The sequence below is a fragment of the Coregonus clupeaformis genome, chromosome 4, assembly GCF_020615455.1.
Source record: "Coregonus clupeaformis isolate EN_2021a chromosome 4, ASM2061545v1, whole genome shotgun sequence".
Lineage (NCBI taxonomy): Eukaryota > Metazoa > Chordata > Actinopteri > Salmoniformes > Salmonidae > Coregonus > Coregonus clupeaformis.
In genome coordinates, this window is record NC_059195.1 from 5,325,835 (window position 1) to 5,344,880 (window position 19,046).

Here is a 19,046-nt window from a genome sequence, read left to right on the forward strand (position 1 = left end):
TTTAACTTCACCTGTGATTTCACCCGCTTTCTACGTTTTTTGGGGGGGGGGACAAAATAATCTAATTGAAATAAATATTTGTCTTTGAATGTACCTAGATCACGTTCATTAGGCGCCAAACAGAAGAAAATTGTCAAACAGGGAGGGACTACCTGGAATTGTCCAATAAGATACGCTTATTTTAGTTTTCTGTTGCCATCGGTTTGAAACGTTTTGCTACAGTGTGCAGGTGCCCTAATGAACACGACCCAGTTGTTAGGTCCTAAACAGCCTGCCTAAACTAATTAACCAATCTGCTACAGCCACAGCTATGAGTGAGACTCAAAGCAGCCAATGACATGAAGACTCAGAGCAGCCTGCGTATCTCCCCCCTTCCAATCAGGTAGAGCCTCACTGATGTTTGTCTGTCTCAAGCAATAATGTAGAAAGGCCACTGGTTGGCCTTCAACCTCACATACTCTTGCTTGTTGAGACATGCTGCTGATGATGACGCTTATGGTGATGAAGAAGACTACACAAATAGGGAGGAAATGTTGATAGGATACCCCCTCAAACACACACACTCTGGGGAGACGCTGCTTCACTGTTTACAAAGCTTTAAAATGTTTGTAAGGAGACTTAAGGAATTATAATATTTGTGCAATAAAATGTCCAACCATGCTGTACTGGCAGTTGTGTGTTTAAATCATGGACCTCCAATAGATGAGTGATCGCTGTGCCCACTTTCAATGTATTGTTTTCAACCAGTACAAGGGCCAAATCTATTCTTCCCATATTCAACATGAAGGAATGTGAAATAGAATTTATGATAAGCTAGCTCACTTACACACACATTCACAGAGGCTTCTTTAATTCAAAGTCCATGGTGCCTCCAATTCATATTTTGAAGTCACTTGTGGTATTCATGTGAGCCTCCGATTTGGAAATAAAAGTGGGAATTTCATGTTTCGGTTTTGTACTCCAAGGCCATGTCCAGAAACAACCCCTAGCTCCTACCACTTACATATCTATTAAAGCCGGTCAGATATAACTGCAAACATTTCTCACCACCCTATGGCAAAATGTTAGAATTGCAGGAAATTAGCTGTAAAACTGCAATATTTTCTCTACACCCTGTGGCAAAAAGCTGCCACCGGGTCCTTGTTCTTACCATAGGGGTCCTTCTTGTTGTAACCTTCTGCAAGCAGGTGGCACCAGAAGATGTTGACACCCACACCAATCTGTAACGCCAGGGTCTTATGAAACCACAGGTCTGAGGGAGAAACAGGGACAATATTGAACTGATGTAACTCATGTACAGTAACTGCACACTGCTGTTTACAGTGTAGATTCTGGTAATTACACTGTTACCCAGGACATTCCATACTATTTAGTATTGGGGCCAAATTCAATTTGTTTGACTTGTGTGTAATCAGAATTTAGGGCTCTATTCAATCCGCATTGCGGAAGTTCAGCTTTACAACGTGATTGAAATTTAAAGGCAATGTTCTCCCTTTAGTGGAGACAGCATTCACGGTAAACGCTGCATATGTCTGCTCAATCGTAAATTACCTTTACATTTCTAGTGTGGGGTGTGTAACTCTTCAGCTTTACAGATTGAATAGAGCCCTTAATTTCCTCATCCAGTCTGCCCATACCAGGGATGAAAAGCAAGTCTCCAGGTTCCAGTATACTCGTACCACCGAGCCTTCACAAACTCTGGGAACCACCCCAGGTCTGGAGAGTCTATGACCAGAACCTCAGATTTGTCACCTGATACAAAGTTAGATGTGAAAGAAATAGACAGGTATGTACACGTAGAAAATTTGCTTTAGTTACTGTGGAAGTATACCATTTTCCTGACAGAAGGAGCTCATTTTCCTGACACAAGGAGCTGCAATCTCCCTCCAGGGGACTCACCCGACAGGTAGAGGTGCAATGCATCCTGTGGGGCTGTAGAGCACCACATGCTTCCTCCCCATCGCCTGGGCCAGCAGCTTGTCCATCACCTGACCACGAGGATAGACAGGAGGACACCACAGAACAGAGAGCGGAAAGGACCCAGAGGTAATGATTGAGTAGCTTTGAAGTATCCTATTAGGGATCATCCTATGAAAGTGGAACTGACAGTGTTTTAACTACTTTGCAGATATGAAACAAACAGACAATCATAATAATCAAAAATATCAAATTCCCAGTTTATGCTTCAAAACCAACTATTTGACTACAAATTCCATGACATACAGTTAGGGATTGTTGGCAGAATAGATATATGCAGTTCATATCATTCACCAATACATTTCTTGGTAGTCCAAAAATTATTGCTATCAGGTTGTAAATCACAGCTGGCCTGGAACATTGTTTGCTGCCACAACGCATTCGGGATACACCATTTCAGTTTCAATGACTCAATATTTTGAACAAAAATGGACGACTAACTAAGGCTTGGAATGTCAATACAATCAAACTAGCAAGGGCAATGATCACAAGTCAGTCATTACGTGGCTAATAGGCTAGCGCACATCTACTTAATGAAATTACAGACTGGTGCTCTTGCGTCAATGAATTCAACTTCTTGTGTCCCTTTTACTGGGCGCATCGGAGGGAAAATGTACAGACATGCCACAGTCCTAGCTAGGACTAAAATGTTGCAGTCTGGCTTCAGTTTTTAAAGCTTGACAATGAATAACCAAAAAACAAAACACCATACAAAAGATTAACGTAGGCCTATTGCAGCAACATTTGAGCAGTAGCCTAGATTGGCTACTCAACTACAATAGCTACATATTGAGTGCACCATACAGCAATGCTGCATTCAACCGCACTGGTGGTGATCCATGCAGTGCAAAAAAATTAATAACATGTTTTAAGTTCACATTTTACAACAACCTATAGCTACATTTTTGTTATTTGGAGTTATTAAATACTTTTTGATTAGGGTCGTAGCATATTATGCACATCTGCAAGCATAGCAGCAAAGGCTGGACAAATAAGATTTATCTATTTTATTTTAATATGTTAAAATGCTATATACAGCATCCTATGTACATAAGTGGACATTATAAAGGGCCATATTTTTCAAATAAAACAATGGCCAGTTTGAGTCGCAGTTGCTATGTCTGGCATGCGAATTCAATGTGTCTTTTCAATATGGCCCGTGCGCTGATTGAGTTTGACACCCCTGGTCTTGTATTTATGTAGCTAGCTATTTATTTAGCAAGCTAAAAACATGGAGCCTAACGTTAGCTAGCTAGCTGCTGGGAGGATGTCATGTCATTGGAGGAGTGGGTGAATGACCGACTTTCCCCCCGTTTTTCATTAGCTAGCTAGCTGCTGGGAGGATGTCATGTCATTGGAGGAGTGGGTGAATGACCGACTTTCCCCCCGTTTTTCATTTGCTACAGCTAGAGATGCAGGTGTCATCTAGCAATACATGGGAATCGCTTGCTAGCTACTAACTAGCTATGCTGAACTTGAACGACTGTTATCCTAAATTAGCATATCTATTAGTTGTCAATCAAATGTATTTGGCATCGATCAAATGGGTGGGAAGGCAGGCTAGTTCCCATTCAGTTGTCAAAACGTCGGTTGGGACAAGCATGCATTGGCAGGTAAACTGCATAAGGGCGAGCAGGCTACTTGCTATTTATTCCCCATCGTTTCATTGCAATTTTGACGAGCAACTAGCTTAAAAAGTTTGAGAGGGTTTATCAATTCTTCCCTCATTAGATTTTTAGCTTATCTCACTCTGGCTCACATTAGTTGTTGATCTTGTCGTTGTTGGTGTGCCTAGGCAACTGAGGGAGAGAGAGCCTACCTTTTCATGGTTGTTTGATCAATAGGACTGTGATGTTCTCAAGTGTAAGAGGACTCCTGTGGTATTTATATATTTACTCTACAAGATCATCTGCGGACTCTATCACCATCATCTACCATCCTCTGACCAGCTCTCTCTGCTCAAGCCATGAACGGACCCTCTCCATCTTCGGAGGATGCAGCTTTCAAAGACATCGTCTCTATTGGTTGACCTGTCATGATATATTGCTTGTTTGTTTTTTGGTCTTGAAGCGCTTTGAGATTCTATGAAAAGCGCTATAGAAATATAATAAATGATTATATTTGCAGAAATCCATTCAGGTGTATTTTGTGGCTTTTGGCTAATGCATCCTAATTATCTAAATTTGCGCTGTTGCTACTGCCTGTAAACACACAGTCCAGTTCAAAGAGAATGATGGCAGGCCCGTGTGGCAAATGACTTATTTGCATATAGGCCTACTGTAGCTCTGATTGGCTATGGCGCACCGGTCTGTGTAGACTCAGGTCCTGGACAATAAATGTTTTTATTAGGTTTTATTTACTGTCCAAACGCACGGCCGCTTTCCTACTCTATATTGCTAAAGAATTTTCAGAAATGCCTTACTATATGTAATTCCCAAACATTCTGTGGGTTTATGAAAAAGTGAAAATTACCATATCTAAGTGCTTGCTTGTCAGGAAATGTAAAACATTTTTTTTTAAGTGTTATATTCATCCTGGGGGTGTATATGAACAGATTTTAGGTTTGGCCGGTGTAGGCCGTCATTGTAAATAAGAATGTGTTCTTAACTGACTTGCCTAGTTAAATAAAGGTAAAATAAAATAAATAAATTGCATGCTCCCTCAAAACTTCAGACATCTGTGGCATTGGGTTGTGTGACAAAACTGCACATTTTAGAGTGGCCTTTTATTGTCCCCAGCACAAGGTGCATCTGTGTAATGATCATGCTGTTTAATCATCTTCTTGATATGCCACACCTGTCAGGTGGATGGATTATCTTGACAAAGGATAAAATGCTCACTAACAGGGATGTAAACAAATTTGTGCAAAAAATTTAAGAGAAATAAGCTTTTGTGCGAATGGAACATTTTGGGGATATTTTATTTCAGCTCATGATACATGGGACCAACACATGTTGCGTTTATATTTTTGTTCAGTATAGGTTGCCCAATCGTCAATACTGCTGCTATCAAAAGTGGCAATAGTTCCAATATATCCCGAAATGTTTATTCAGGTAAAGGTTTTCACATTCATTAGCTAACTTTCATGCAAAGTCATTCTATGCTTTTTCACTTGATTCACGCATCCCTCTCCTTAGAATAGACAGCGCATTCTGACGCTGCATGTATCGGGGTGGCACATCGGTAAGATGCAGGTTCAATCTTGTCGTCAATTAACCCTAACCCTTATCAACACATCTACATGAAATAAATAAGACCTTGCTTCAATGACACACACAATAGATAAATAATTCTGAAAATCACTCCACTCTCTGTAGCTATGGCTACTATGGCAAACTGTGGCAAACCATGCTTGATCAGCTGAGCAAAATTGCTCCAGCTAGCAGCCTAGCGCAAGCTTGTTTGAATGGCCATATGGTAGCTAGTTTGCCAGCTTGTTGATGTTGATGAAGTTGTATGGCACCAAAGTTATGAGACTGTTCTCAGAAATCAAAATGTATCTGAGTCTGTGCCTCGCTACTTTGTAACATTTGGCCAATGCAATAACGTCACAGAGAGCAGTCAGCTGTGCTGTAGAACTCAGCGCACTAATCACGGCAGAACAGATAATGAAAAATAATTTGTTTATTAGCTAGAAGTTAACTACTTGTTAAAATGGCCAGCTTCTGTCAGGTGATTTTAGCCATCCCTTCTGGTAAGTTCTAGTTCTGGCAGGTTAGTCTCCCATTCAGAGGACCCCCACTTTTGTTAGTGTCTTATTGGTCAAGGTCACGCCAAAAATGTATCACCACATCTCCTATAGCCTATCAATGGCCTTGGTTCCCGGGACTTCAGTTTCAGTTAGTCTATGACCCCAGCACGCTGTGTGGTTAGAAACGTGCTTTCCCCATTCTGATGAGCACTTCCACAGTTTCCCTCCTGCTGAACTTTCCCTCATGTGGACTGAATCCCTGTATGTCTGATGTTTAATTGTGCGTGCATATAAACCTAAGTGCCTTGAGATCTGTGTCATATTATGTGGAGATTAGTTTTGTGGTCTATTGTGTATAATTACCATGTGTTGAGTTTGTTAGATAGCTCGCACTCCCACTAGAGTTAGCACCACCGTTAGCATTTTGCATTGGAATGCATGAGCATTTTAGCATGACTTAGTGATTAGTCATTAATTAGCATTGCTCATTTATAGTGCTAGGCTATTTTCTATTCTATATATATATATATCACTCATGCTCATTGTAATTATATTATGTATACATTTCAACATTACTGTAATGTTTATTTGAGTGCATTTGCCTGAGTTTCATGTGTACAAGTCCAATAGTCTGTTTAGTCTATTGCCATGTGATTAGGCCTTATGCCTGCTGTAGTGTATAGCCCTTGCAGTTACCTGTGCTAGCCTATACAGCTATGTCATTCATATTATAGCAGTGCTATAGCCTAAGTTTTCTTTCTCCTCTTTCCTTTCAGAACCATAGTTAATGTCAGTTCTCACTTGACAGAATGGCACCGGAGGAGATGGCTGCCGTTTTACGGGCTCCTAACCAATTGTGCTATTGTGTGTGTTTCTTTGCGTTATTTGTAACTTATTTTGTACATAATGTTTCTGCCACCATCTCTTATGACCCAAAAAGAGCTTCTGGATATCAGGACAGCGATTACTCACCTCGAACTGGATGAAGATTTTTTTTCTTTAACGAGTCGGACGCAAAGGATTTTCTTCAGACACCCGACAAGGCCCAAATCCCCGTCATTCGCATGAAAAGAGACTGAGATATCAGGGACGTAGGTCGGGTGCCTTGTAAGGATCCGTCGGTGAGTGCGTAATCTGTCTCAACCATCAGTCCTATTAGCCAACGTACAATCATTGGACAACAAAATAGACAAACTTAGATCACGGATATCCTACCAACGGGACATTAAAAACTGGAATATCTTATGTTTCAGAGAGTCGTGGCTGAACGACGAAATGGATAACATATAGCTTGCGGGATATACGCTGCATCGGCAAGATAGAACAGCTGCCTCCGGTAAGACAAGGGGTGGCGGTCTGTGTATATTTGTAAACAACAGCTGGTGCACAAAATCTAATATTAAGGAAGTCTCGAGGTTTCGCTCGCCTGAGGGAGAGTAGCTCATGATAAGCTGTAGACCTGTAACGAGTGTCAGTGTAATGCGGTGGATCGAAGTCAGGCGCAGGACACAGAACTCGAGGAAACGTACTTTACTGAACTTGAGTAAAGAAAACAACACAGCAATACCTTCACGCAGGAAGGAACTAACCCGCTCACCAAACGACACACACGAAACGAAAAACAACCACGCACAAGACACATTGGGAGCACCTGGGTTAAATAGGGTAGGCGTGATTACACAGTGCAACATAGACACATATAACATAGATCGGCAGTAGCTAGTATTCCAGTGACGACGAACGCCGCAGCCTGCCCGAGCAAGGAGGAGGGGCAGCCTCGGCAGAATCCGTGACAGTACCCCCCCCCCGCCCCCGACGCGGGGCTCCAGCCGTGCGTCGACACAGGTGCCTCGATCTGGCTCTGATGCCAAGGTGCCAGAACCGGCTGATAACCTAATACACACTGGAAAGAAGTAAGGTTAGTGGAGGAGTGGCGGAGTGAGTTTTGGGCTATCTCTGCCCAGGGGAGGAACGCCGACCACTCCCCCCGCCGGTCCTGGCAATACGACCTCAGAAACCTACCCACCTCCTGGTTGACTCTCTCCACCTGCCCGTTACTTTCGGGGTGAAACCCTGAGGTAAGGCTGACCGAGACTCCCAGACGTTCCATTAACGCCCTCCAAACCCTCGAGGTGAACTGGGAACCCTGATCAGACACTATATCCTCAGGTATCCCATAGTGCCGGAAGACGTGTGTAAATAGGGCCTCAGCAGTCTGTAGGGCCGTAGGGAGACCGGGCAAAGGAATGAGGCAGCAGGACTTAGAAAACTGATCCACAACGACCAGGATCGTGGTATTCCCTGGTGTGGGAGGAAGATCCGTCATGAAATCCACCGATAGGTGGGACCACGGTCGTTGTGGAACGGGTAGGGGTTGCAATTTCCCTCTGGGCAGGTGTCTAGGAGCCTTACACTGGGCGCACACCGAGCAGGAAGAAACATAAACCCTCACGTCCTTAGCTAAGGTGGCCACCAGTACTTCCCACTAAGACAATGCACCGATACCAGGATGACCAGAGGAGGGTGACGTGTGAGCCCAATAGAACAACCGATCGCGGACCTCCAGCGGAACGTACACACAACCCTCTGGACACTGGGGAGGAGTGGGTTCGTTACGCAACGCCCGCTCGTTGTCCGCGTCCACTTCCCACATCACCGGTGCCACCAGACACGACGCCGGAAGTATGGGAGTGGGCTCCACGGAACTCTCCTCCGTGTCATACAGTCGGGACAGAGCATCTGCCTTAGTATTCTGGGAGCCTGGTCTGTACGAAAGGGTGAAACAAAAATGGGTGAGAAACATTGACCACCTTGCCTGGCGAGGGTTTAATCTCTTTGCCGCCCGGATGTACTCCAGATTGCGGTGGTCAGTCAAAATGAGAAAAGGGTGGTTAGCCCCCTCAAGCCAATGTCTCCACGATTTCAGGGCTTGGACCACGGCCAACAGCTCTCGGTCCCCCACATCATAGTTGCGCTCCGCCGGACTGAGCTTCTTAGAAAAGAACGCACAGGGGCGGAGCTTGGGTGGTATGCCCGAGCGCTGGGAAAGTACAGCACCTATCCCAGCCTCCGACGCATCCACCTCAACCGTGAAGGCCAAGGAGGGATCCGGATGAGCCAGCACTGGAGCCGAGGTAAACAGGCTCTTCAGACGATTGAAAGCCCTGTCCGCCACAGCTGACCACCACAAACGCACCGGTCCCCCCTTCAGCAATGAGGTAATGTGGGCCGCTACCTGACCAAAGCCCCGGATAAACCTCCGGTAGTAATTGGCAAATCCCAAAAATTGCTGCACCTCCCTCACCGTGGTTGGAGTCGGCCAATTACGCACGGCCAGAATACTGTCACTCTCCATTTTCACCCCAGACGCGGACATGTGGTACCCTAGGAAGGAGATGGACTCCTGAAAGAACAAGCATTTCTCCGCCTTGGCATACAGGTCATGCTTCAACAGTCGTCCAAGAACCTTACGCACCAGGGACACATGCTCGGCCCATGTAGCGGAGTATATGAGGAGGTCATCAATATACACCACTACACCCTGTCCGTGCAGATCCCTGAAAATCTCATTGACGAAGGCTTGGAAGACTGATGGAGCATTCATCAACCCGTATGGCATGACGAGGTACTCATAGTGTCCTGAGGTAGTGCTGAAAGCCGTCTTCCACTCATCTCCCTCCCGAATACGCACCAGATTGTACGCGCTCCTGAGATCCAATTTCGTGAAGAAGCGCGCTCCGTGCGAAAAACAACCACGCACAAGACACATTGGGAGCACCTGGGTTAAATAGGGTAGGCGTGATTACACAAATGGGAAACAGGTGTGTGACATAGACAACAGGTGCAACATAGACACATATAACATAGATCGGCAGTAGCTAGTATTCTGGTGACGACGAACGCCGCAGCCTGCCCGAGCAAGGAGGAGGGGCAGCCTCGGCAGAATCCGTGACAAGACCACACTATTTACCAAGAGAGTTTTCATCTATATTTTTCGTAGCTGTCTATTTACCACCACAAACTGATGCTGGCACACTCAATGAGCTGTATAAGGCCATAAGCAAACAGGAAAACGCTCATCCAGAGGCGGCACACCTAGTGGCCGGGGACTTTAATGCAGGGAAATTTAAATCTGTTTTACCTCATTTCTACCAGCATGTTAAATGTGCAACCAGAGGGGAAAAAAACTCTAGACCACCTTTACTCCACACAGAGATGCGTACAAAGCTCTCCCTTGCCCTCCATTTGGCAAATCTGACCATAACTCTATCCTCCTGATTCCTCCTTACACGCAAAAACTAAAGCAGGAAGCATCAGTGACTCGGTCAATAAAGAAGTGGTCAGATGACGCAGATGCTAAGCTACAGGACTGTTTTGCTAGCACAGACTGGAATATATTCCAGGATTCTTACGATGGCATTGAGGAGTACACCACATCAGTCACTGGCTTCATCAATAAGTGCATTGATGACGTCGTCCCCACAGTGACCGTACATACATATCCCAACCAGAAGCCATGGATTACAGGCAACATCCGCACTGAGCTAAAGGGTAGAACTGCCGCTTTCAAGGAGCGGGACTAACCAAGAAGCTTATAAGAAATCACGCTATGCCCTCCGACGAACCATCAAACAAGCAAAGCGTCAATACAGGACTAAGATTGAATCGTACTACACCGGCTCCGACGCTCGTCGGATGTGGCAGGGCTTTTAAACTATTACAGACTACAAAGGGAAGCACTGCCGCGAGCTGCCCAGTGACACGAGGCTACCAGACAAGCTAAATCACTTCTATGCTCGCTTCGAGGCAAGCAACACTCAAGCAAGCATGAGAGCATCAGCTGTTCCGGATGTCTGTGTGATCACACTCTCCGTAGCCGATGTGAGTCAGACCTTTAAACAGGTCAACATTCACAAGGCCGCAGGGCCAGACGGATTACCAGGACGTGTACTCCGAGCATGCGCTGACCAACTGGCAAGTGTCTTCACTGACATTTTCAACCTGTCCCTGACTGAGTCTGTAATACCAACATGTTTCAAGCAGACCACCATAGTCCCTGTGCCCAAGAACACTAAGGTAACCTGCCTAAATGATTACCAACCCGTAGCACTCACGTCTGTAGCCATGAAATGCTTTGAAAGGCTGGTCATGGCTCACATCAACACCATTATCCCAGAAACCCTAGACCCACTCAATTTGCATACCGCCCCAACAGATCCACAGATGATGCAATCCCTATTGCACTCCACACTGCCCTTTCCCACCTGGACAAAAGGAACACCTACGTGAGAATGCTATTCATTGACTACAGCTCAGCGTTCAACACCATAGTGCCCTCAAAGCACATCACTAAGCTAAGGACCCTGGGACTAAACACCTCCCTCTGCAACTGGATCCTGGACTAACTAGAGGGAATATTCAGCATTGAATGTGTGAACTTGCGTTGTTAGCATCCCTGCCTTTCGTTTCATATGGGTTGATTTCAGACTGGTTCAGCCAGCAAGCAGAGACACATTTGTGCCATAAGAGAATTTCATAAATACTGATTTTACCACCACTAAACACCTTAGCTAGATGTAGAATTAGGTAGTGAAGACTTTCTCATGAAAAACCCCTGTCAATATTAGTTACAGGTTTACCGTTTTTGGTAAGATTAACTCTGACTCTTTTGAAGATGAAAGGGGGTTCAGCGGACGATGTCACCTTGGTAACATTTTCGAATGTTAGGACAGCATATTGTAGCATAACTTAATTTGAGCTATCCCATGAGTGTTTTGCGAGTTATCAGACAGATCAGAGCAGACGGCCGTCACGCTATCTGACGTGAGACTGCAGAAAGATTCCATTGGCAGTAATGGACAGACTGAAAAGCTAACTGAATCGGCTACTGGAGGCTGATGTCGTCTAACGTGTGACAGAGCTCGCCCCAATCTCCAGCACCCTTATCACTTTCTGCCACATGGCCTCACTGCATGATTTGTTTTCTCTCCATCGCCCACGCTCTTTCAATTTTTTTACAATAAAGCATTGGACCTTTCCATTGCGTGAACGACGGAGGATTGGCTGATTTCCTTTTTTTGAGTATACATTTTTTAAAGATAATTGATGAGAATAGTATTGTCCAACCCATCGGGTAACTCAATGCACCCTCATATGTCAGGACAGATGAATTAAAGGTAAATTTACATTGCAATACCTCTGACATCTTTCCAACTACGCCAATAATTTTTGAATTATTTTGTAATATTCCCAGAAGACATGAATTATTGAGTCATTAGTAGTTTTACACAGTTTTAAAATAACTGATATTGGCACAAGGTGGAGATTATGTTGGAACATAACTAACGAGATTACAGTTAACAAAAATGTACGCTTAATCCAGTATAAATGTATGTATAGAATGTATTATACAAGACACAAAATTCACAAATTGTCTGAAGTGTAAAACAACTAATGACTAAATGATTCAAATCAAACTTTATTTAAAGTGCATTTAAAATCGCAACACACTTTACATTAAAACAATAATAAAATAACATAAAAGACAGGATCTGTAAAAAGTTGGGTTTTTAAAAGTGATTTAAAAACCTCAATGTGTCTGCCCCTCCTAACTGACAGAGCAAGCTGTTCCACAACTGAGGTGCTTTAATACAGAATGGTCCGCACCCCGCCGTGGTTCTGCATCTAGGAACCATAAGCAGACCGGCTCCTTGGGAGTGGAGTGCCCTTCACTGGGCATTACAGTACTCAAGCCTAGATTAAACAAATGCAGGGACCAATTCTTCGGCATCTAGCTGAGAGATGACGTGTTTAATTCTGGAAATGTTCCTGAGATGGAAGTATGCTGTTTTAAAATCAATTCAAATGTTATTTGTCAAATGTGCCGAATACAACAAGTGTAGACGTTCTGTCACGACTTCCTCCGAAGCTGCCACCTCTCCTTTTTCGGGCAGGCTTCGGCGTTTGTCGTCACCAGCCTTCTAGCCACTGCCGCTCCTCATCTCATCATTCCATTTGTTTTGTCTTGTTTATTACACACACCTGGTTCATATCCCCTCATCAGTACCTGTATAAGTGTTCCCTCTGCCCCCTTGTCTTTGTGTGTGATTGTGGAGGATAGTGAAGCTCGGTGGAGCTCTGTGTATTTTGTATCGCCGGGATATTTCCCTGTGTGCCTTGTATGTTCCAGTGAGTGTTTTTGACGCATTTCTCCGTAACTCTGTCTTTGTGGAATAAAGCCTGTTATTCTGTGATTTACCCTCCTGCGCCTGACTCCTTCGATATCACCTCATCACAGTTACCGTGAAATGCTTACTTACAAGCCCTTAACCAACAATGCAGAATCTTTTTAAAAAGTAAGAATATATTTGCTAATAAAATAAACTAAAGTAAGAAAAAAAGTTACACAATAAAATAACAATAGCAAGGCTATATACAGGGGTACCGGTACCTAGTCAATGTGCGAGGTAATTGAGGTAATACACTACATGGCCAAAAGTATATGGACACCTGCTCTTCGAACATCTCATCCCAAAATCATGGGCATTAATATGGAGTTGGTCCCCCCTTTGCTGCTATAACAGCCTTCACTCTTCTGGGAAGGCTTTCCACTAGATGTTGGAACATTGCTGAGGGGACTTGCTTCCATTCAGCCACAAGAGCATTAGTGAGGTCAGGCACTGATATTGGGCGATTAGGCCTGGCTCACAGTCGGCGTTCCAATTAATCCCAAAGGTGTTCGATGGGGTTGAGGTCAGGGCTATGTGCAGGTCAGTCAAGTTCTTCCACACCGATCTCGACAAACCATTTCTGTATGTACCTCGCTTTGTGCACGAGGGCATTGACATGCTGAAACAGGAAAGTGCCTTCCCATAACTGTTGCCACAAAGTTGTAAGCACAGAATCATCTAGAATGTAATTGTATGCTGTAGTGTTAAGATTTCCCTTCACTAGAACTAAGGGGCCTAGCCCGAACAATAAAAAAAACTGCCCCAGACCATTATTCCTCCTCCACCAAACTTTACAGTTGGCACTATGCATTCGGGTAGGTAACATTCTCCTGGCATACGCCAAACCCAGATTCGTCCGTCGGACTGCCAGATGGTGAAGCATGATTCATCACTCCAGACAACGCCTTTCCACTGCTCCAGAGTCCAATGGCGGCGAGCTTTACACCACTCCAGCCGACGATTGGCATTGCGCATGGTGATCTTAGGCTTGTGTGCGGCTGCTCGGCCATGGAAGCCCATTTCATGAAGCTCCCGACGAACAGTTATTGTGCTGACGTTGCTTCCAGAGGCAGTTTGAAACTCGGTAGTGAGTGTTGCAACCGAGGACAGATGATTTTTACGCGCTACGCGCTTCACCTTTCGGCAGTCCCGTTCTGTGAGCTTGTGTGGCCTACCACTTTGTGGCTGAGCCGTTGTCGCTCCTAGACATTTCCACTTCACAATAACAGCACTTACAGTTGACCGGGGCAGCTCTAGCAGGGCAGAAATTTGACGAACTGACTTGTTGGAAAGGTGGCATCCTATGACGGTGCCAGGTTGAAAGTCACTGAGCACATCTGTAAGGCGATTCTACTGGCAATGTTTGTCTATGGAGATTGCATGGCTGTGTGCTCGAATTTATACACATGTCAGCAATGGGTGTGGCTGAAATAGCCTAATCCACTAATTTGAAGGGGTGTCCACATACTTTTGTATATATAGTGTAGGTAAGGGTAAAGTGACTATGCATAGATAATAAACAGCGAGTAGCAGCAGCAGCATAAAAAAGGGGGTCAATGCAAATAGTCCGGGTAGCCGTTTGATTAACTGTTTAGCAGTCTTAGGCTGGGGTCAAAGGTAACACCAAGGTTTTTAACAACCATGTTTGGTGTAATGAGGCAACCAGAGGACGTGCTGGAAAGAATATATTCACCATCTTGGATGAAAAGGATGGCTACTGGCAAGTGAAGCTAGACAAGGAGTCATCACTGCTGTGTACATTCAACACTCCATGGGGAAGATACATGTTCAAAACACCTACCCTTCGGGTTCAAATCAGCAAGCAAAGTGTTACTGTCACGAGTTGCTAAGCCAGAACCCAGAAGCAGACCAGGACAAGGTAAGTTGAAACGAAGGTGAGTGTTTATTACAAATTCAAGAGTGATGCTGAATAATCCAGGGAACAGAGCGGGCGGCGTTGATTAGTTGTTGGGGGTGCAGTGGTTGATCCCATCCTGGGTCGGCAGCCGCCGACCACCAGGCAGAGGTTGGATGAAGGTTCCGGACGGGTGACTGCAGATGGAACAAAACGGGGGTAAGTAAGCAACAAACCAACAAGGTGCAAAAACAACAAAACTAACGCTAGGCTCTAAGACTGATACTCTGGTAAACCTACTGTTCATGGCTAACGATCCGGCAGGGAATGGATGTTAGGCCAGAGCCTAAGAAGGGTGATGATCAGGACCAGGTGTGCAGATTGCTGATGGGATGCAGGTGCGGAAATCAAGAGAGCTCCCCGGAGCGTTCCCGAACCCTCGGGAAACTGGAGATCACGAACAGAAAAACTAGTCACCAGACAGGACCCGACTCAGACTGCCGGGATCGTTACAGTACCCCCCTCCGACGACGCCACCGGGCGGACTCCCCGGAGCGCCAGGATGGAGGCGGTAGAAGTCACTGATGAGGTCAGCATCTAGGACCTGTCGCCGCGGAATCCAACTCCTCTCTTCAGGACCATACCCCTCCCAGTCCACGAGATACTGGAAACCCCGGCCCCGCCGTCTGGAATCCATGATGCGACGCACCGTGTAGGCAGGACCACCTCCGATCATCCGAGGAGGAGGAGGAGGAGGCGGAGGAGGCAACAGAGGACTGAGGAAAACAGGCTTGAGGCAGGAGACATGAAAGGTGGGATGGACTCTGAGCGTCCTCGGGAGTTTGAGTCGAACTGCCACCGGATTGATCACCTTCTCCACCACAAACGGACCAATGAACTTCGGTAACAACTTCCTAGACTCAGTCCGTAACGGAAGATCCCGTGTGGCCAACCAGACCCTATCTCCGATGGAATAGGTGGGAGCGGGGATCCGGCGACGATTCGCCTGGAGCTGATACCGGTCCGAAACTCTAAGGAGTGCCTTTCTGGCCCGATGCCAGGTCCGGTGGCAACGACGAATATGGGCCTGAACAGAAGGCACTGAGAGCTCCTTCTCCTGAGAAGGGAACAGGGGAGGTTGGTAGCCATACAGGCACTGGAAGGGAGACATCCCAGTGGCAGATGTAGGGAGAGTATTGTGGGCATACTCAACCCAAGGCAACTGAGAGACCCAGGAGGTGGGGTTGGAAGAGACCAGGCAGCGTAGCGTGGATTCCATCTTCTGGTTGGCTCTCTCCGCCTGACCATTGGATTGGGGGTGAAAACCCGATGTGAGACTGACTGTAGCTCCAATGGCCAAACAGAAGGACTTCCAGACAGCAGAGGTAAACTGAGGGCCACGGTCGGAACGATATCACTGGGCAAACCGGGTGGACCCTGAAAACCTCCCTAACCAGGATCTCGGACGTCTCCGAGGCAGAGGGAAGCTTGGCAATTGGCACAAAGTGGGCGAACTTGCTGAATCTGTCCACGATAGTCAGAACGACCGTGTTCCCCTCAGAAGCGGGCAACCCAGTGACGAAGTCCAGGGCCAGATGCGACCATGGTCGCCGGGGAATAGGAAGGGGGTGAAGTAGTCCAGAGCTGGGCCGATTGGTACTCTTATTCTGCGCACACACTGGACAGGCAGCAACAAAACCCCGAGTATCCTCGGCCATGGCAGGCCACCAAAAGCGTCTGCGAAGAAACGCCATTGTCCGAGCCACGCCAGGGTGACAAGCCATCTTGCTGGCGTGGGACCATTTGAGGACAGCAGGACGAACCGACTCAGGCACAAACAACCGACCGGGTGGACCGTTACCGGGACCGGGCTGAGTCCGAAGGGCCGCCAGCACCTCCTCCTCAATCTTCCACATAACTGCTCCCACGACGCAGTTCCGGGGGAGAATTGTCTCGGTCTTGGACCCACTCTCCTCCGTCTTGGAGAACATCCGGGACAAGGCGTCCGCCTTGCCGTTCTTAGATCCAGGTCGGAACGTCAGGGAAAAACTTGAATCGTCCGAAAAACAACGCCCACCTGGCCTGGCGGGAGTTGAGACGTTTAGCCGATTGCACGTAAGCAAGATTCTTGTGGTCAGTCCAGACAATAAACGGTTGCTCCGCCCCTCCAACCAGTGGCGCCACTCCTCCAAGGCAAGTTTCACCGCGAGAAGCTCCCGGTTACCCACATCGTAATTCCTCTCCGCAGGCGAAAGGCGACGAGAGTAGTAGGCGCAGGGATGGAGTTTACTGTCCGTGGAGCATCGCTGCGACAGGATGGCGCCAACTCCCACATCAGACGCGTCCACTTCAACGGCGAACTGACGGGCCGTGTCCGGTTGAGAGAGAATCGGTGCGTTGGTGAATCGCCTCTTCAAATCCAGAAACGCTCGATCCGCCTCCGGATTCCACTTGAAGGTCCTGATACTGGAAGTCAAGGCAGTTAACGGAGCGGCCACACGGCTGTAATCCCGGATGAATCTGCGGTAGAAATTCGCAAACCCCAAAAATCTCTGGAGCTGCAATCTCGTACCGGGCTGGGCCCATTCCAGAACCGCTCTAACCTTCTCCTGGTCCATCCTAATCTCTCCCCTGGAGATGATGTACCCGAGAAAGGATGTCGTGTGGGCGTGAAACTCGCACTTCTCGGCCTTCACGAACAGGCGATTCTCCAACAATCGCTGCAGAACCTGCCGGACATGCTGGACGTGGTCGGAAGGTTCCTTCGAGAAGATCAGAATGTCATCCAGGTAAACAAACACAAAGCGACCGATCATATCTCTCAGGACGTCGTTCACCATACTCTGGAATACCGCTGGAGCATTGGTCAGTCCAAACGGCATCACCTGATACTCGGTGACCCATCGGTGTATTGAAACCCGTCAACCACTCGTCCCCCTCTCTGATCCGGACCATGTGATACGCATTGCGTAGGTCTAGCTTGGTGAACACCGTAGCACCCTGTAAGGAGTCGAAGGCAGAACTCATCAAGGGCAGGGGATACTTGTTCTTGACCGTGATGTCATTCAACCCCCGATAATCAATACACGGTCGAAGAGAGCCATCCTTCTTACCCACAAAGAAGAATCCTGCCCCAGGGGGTGATGACGAGGGACGAACGAGACCAGCAGCTAGGGACTCCTTGATGTAGGTCTCCAAAGCCTCACGTTCAGGTCGGGAGATACTGTATAACCTTCCCTTGGGGTAGACAGCTCCAGGGAACAGGTTGATGGCACAATCATATGGTCGGTGGGGAGGGAGTGACAGAGCCTTCTGCTTACTGAAAACTTCCCCCAAATCGTGATATGTCTCGGGAACCAGGGACAAATCTGGCAGTCTTGAGACAGTTAGCATGACAATCAAGGCTCCAACTCGTTACCTTGCCCGTCACCCAATCGAACGTGGGATTGTGTTCCTTCAGCCAGGGGTATCCAAGGACCAGAGGAACATGGGAAGACGGCAGAATGAAGAATGAAATCATCTCAGAATGATTCCCCGACAACCGCATCTTAACCGGTTCAGTCCTCATCGTGATACGTGCCAGACTACTGCCGTTCAGAGTGGTCGCTTCAATGGCTTCCGGCAATTGCTCCTTGGAAAGCCCCAGCTGTTCCACCAACTCGGCATCAAGAAAGCTTCCATCGGCACCTGAATCGATAAAGCGTTAATCGCTAAGCTCTGATTCCTGTTCACAAGGGTAGCCGGGAAGCGGGGTCTGACAGAGGTACTGAGAGGTTGAAACTGGCTCGCTAAAAGTCCTCCCAACTTTAGCGAGCCGGGCAGTTTGACGACCGCCGGGAACAAGTGGAGATGTAATGTCCCGAGCTACCACAGTAGAGGCAGCAGTTGGTCTTACGTCTATGTTGACGCTCCTCCTTGGTTAACCCGTGCCGCCCCACTTGCATGGGTTCAGAATCGGGAGAGAGGACCTCTCCACTAATCCTTTGTGGTGGAGAATGATCGACGTGTTCTGGTCCACCACCCGACCCGACTGGGAACTGAGAAGCTGATCGATTGGACGGACCCCATTGCTTCTCCCTCCTTCGCTCTCGGACTCGATTATCCACCCGAATAGACAAGGCTACCAAGCTGTCCAGGTCACTAGGCTCCGGATAGGAGATCAACTCATCCTTGAGCTGCTCCGACAGACCCTGGTAAAAGGCCGCTTGCAGAGACTCCTCGTTCCACCCACTCTCCACAGCCAACGTCTTGAACTCGATCACGAAGTCGGCCCACGCTGCGAGTTCCTTGGTGA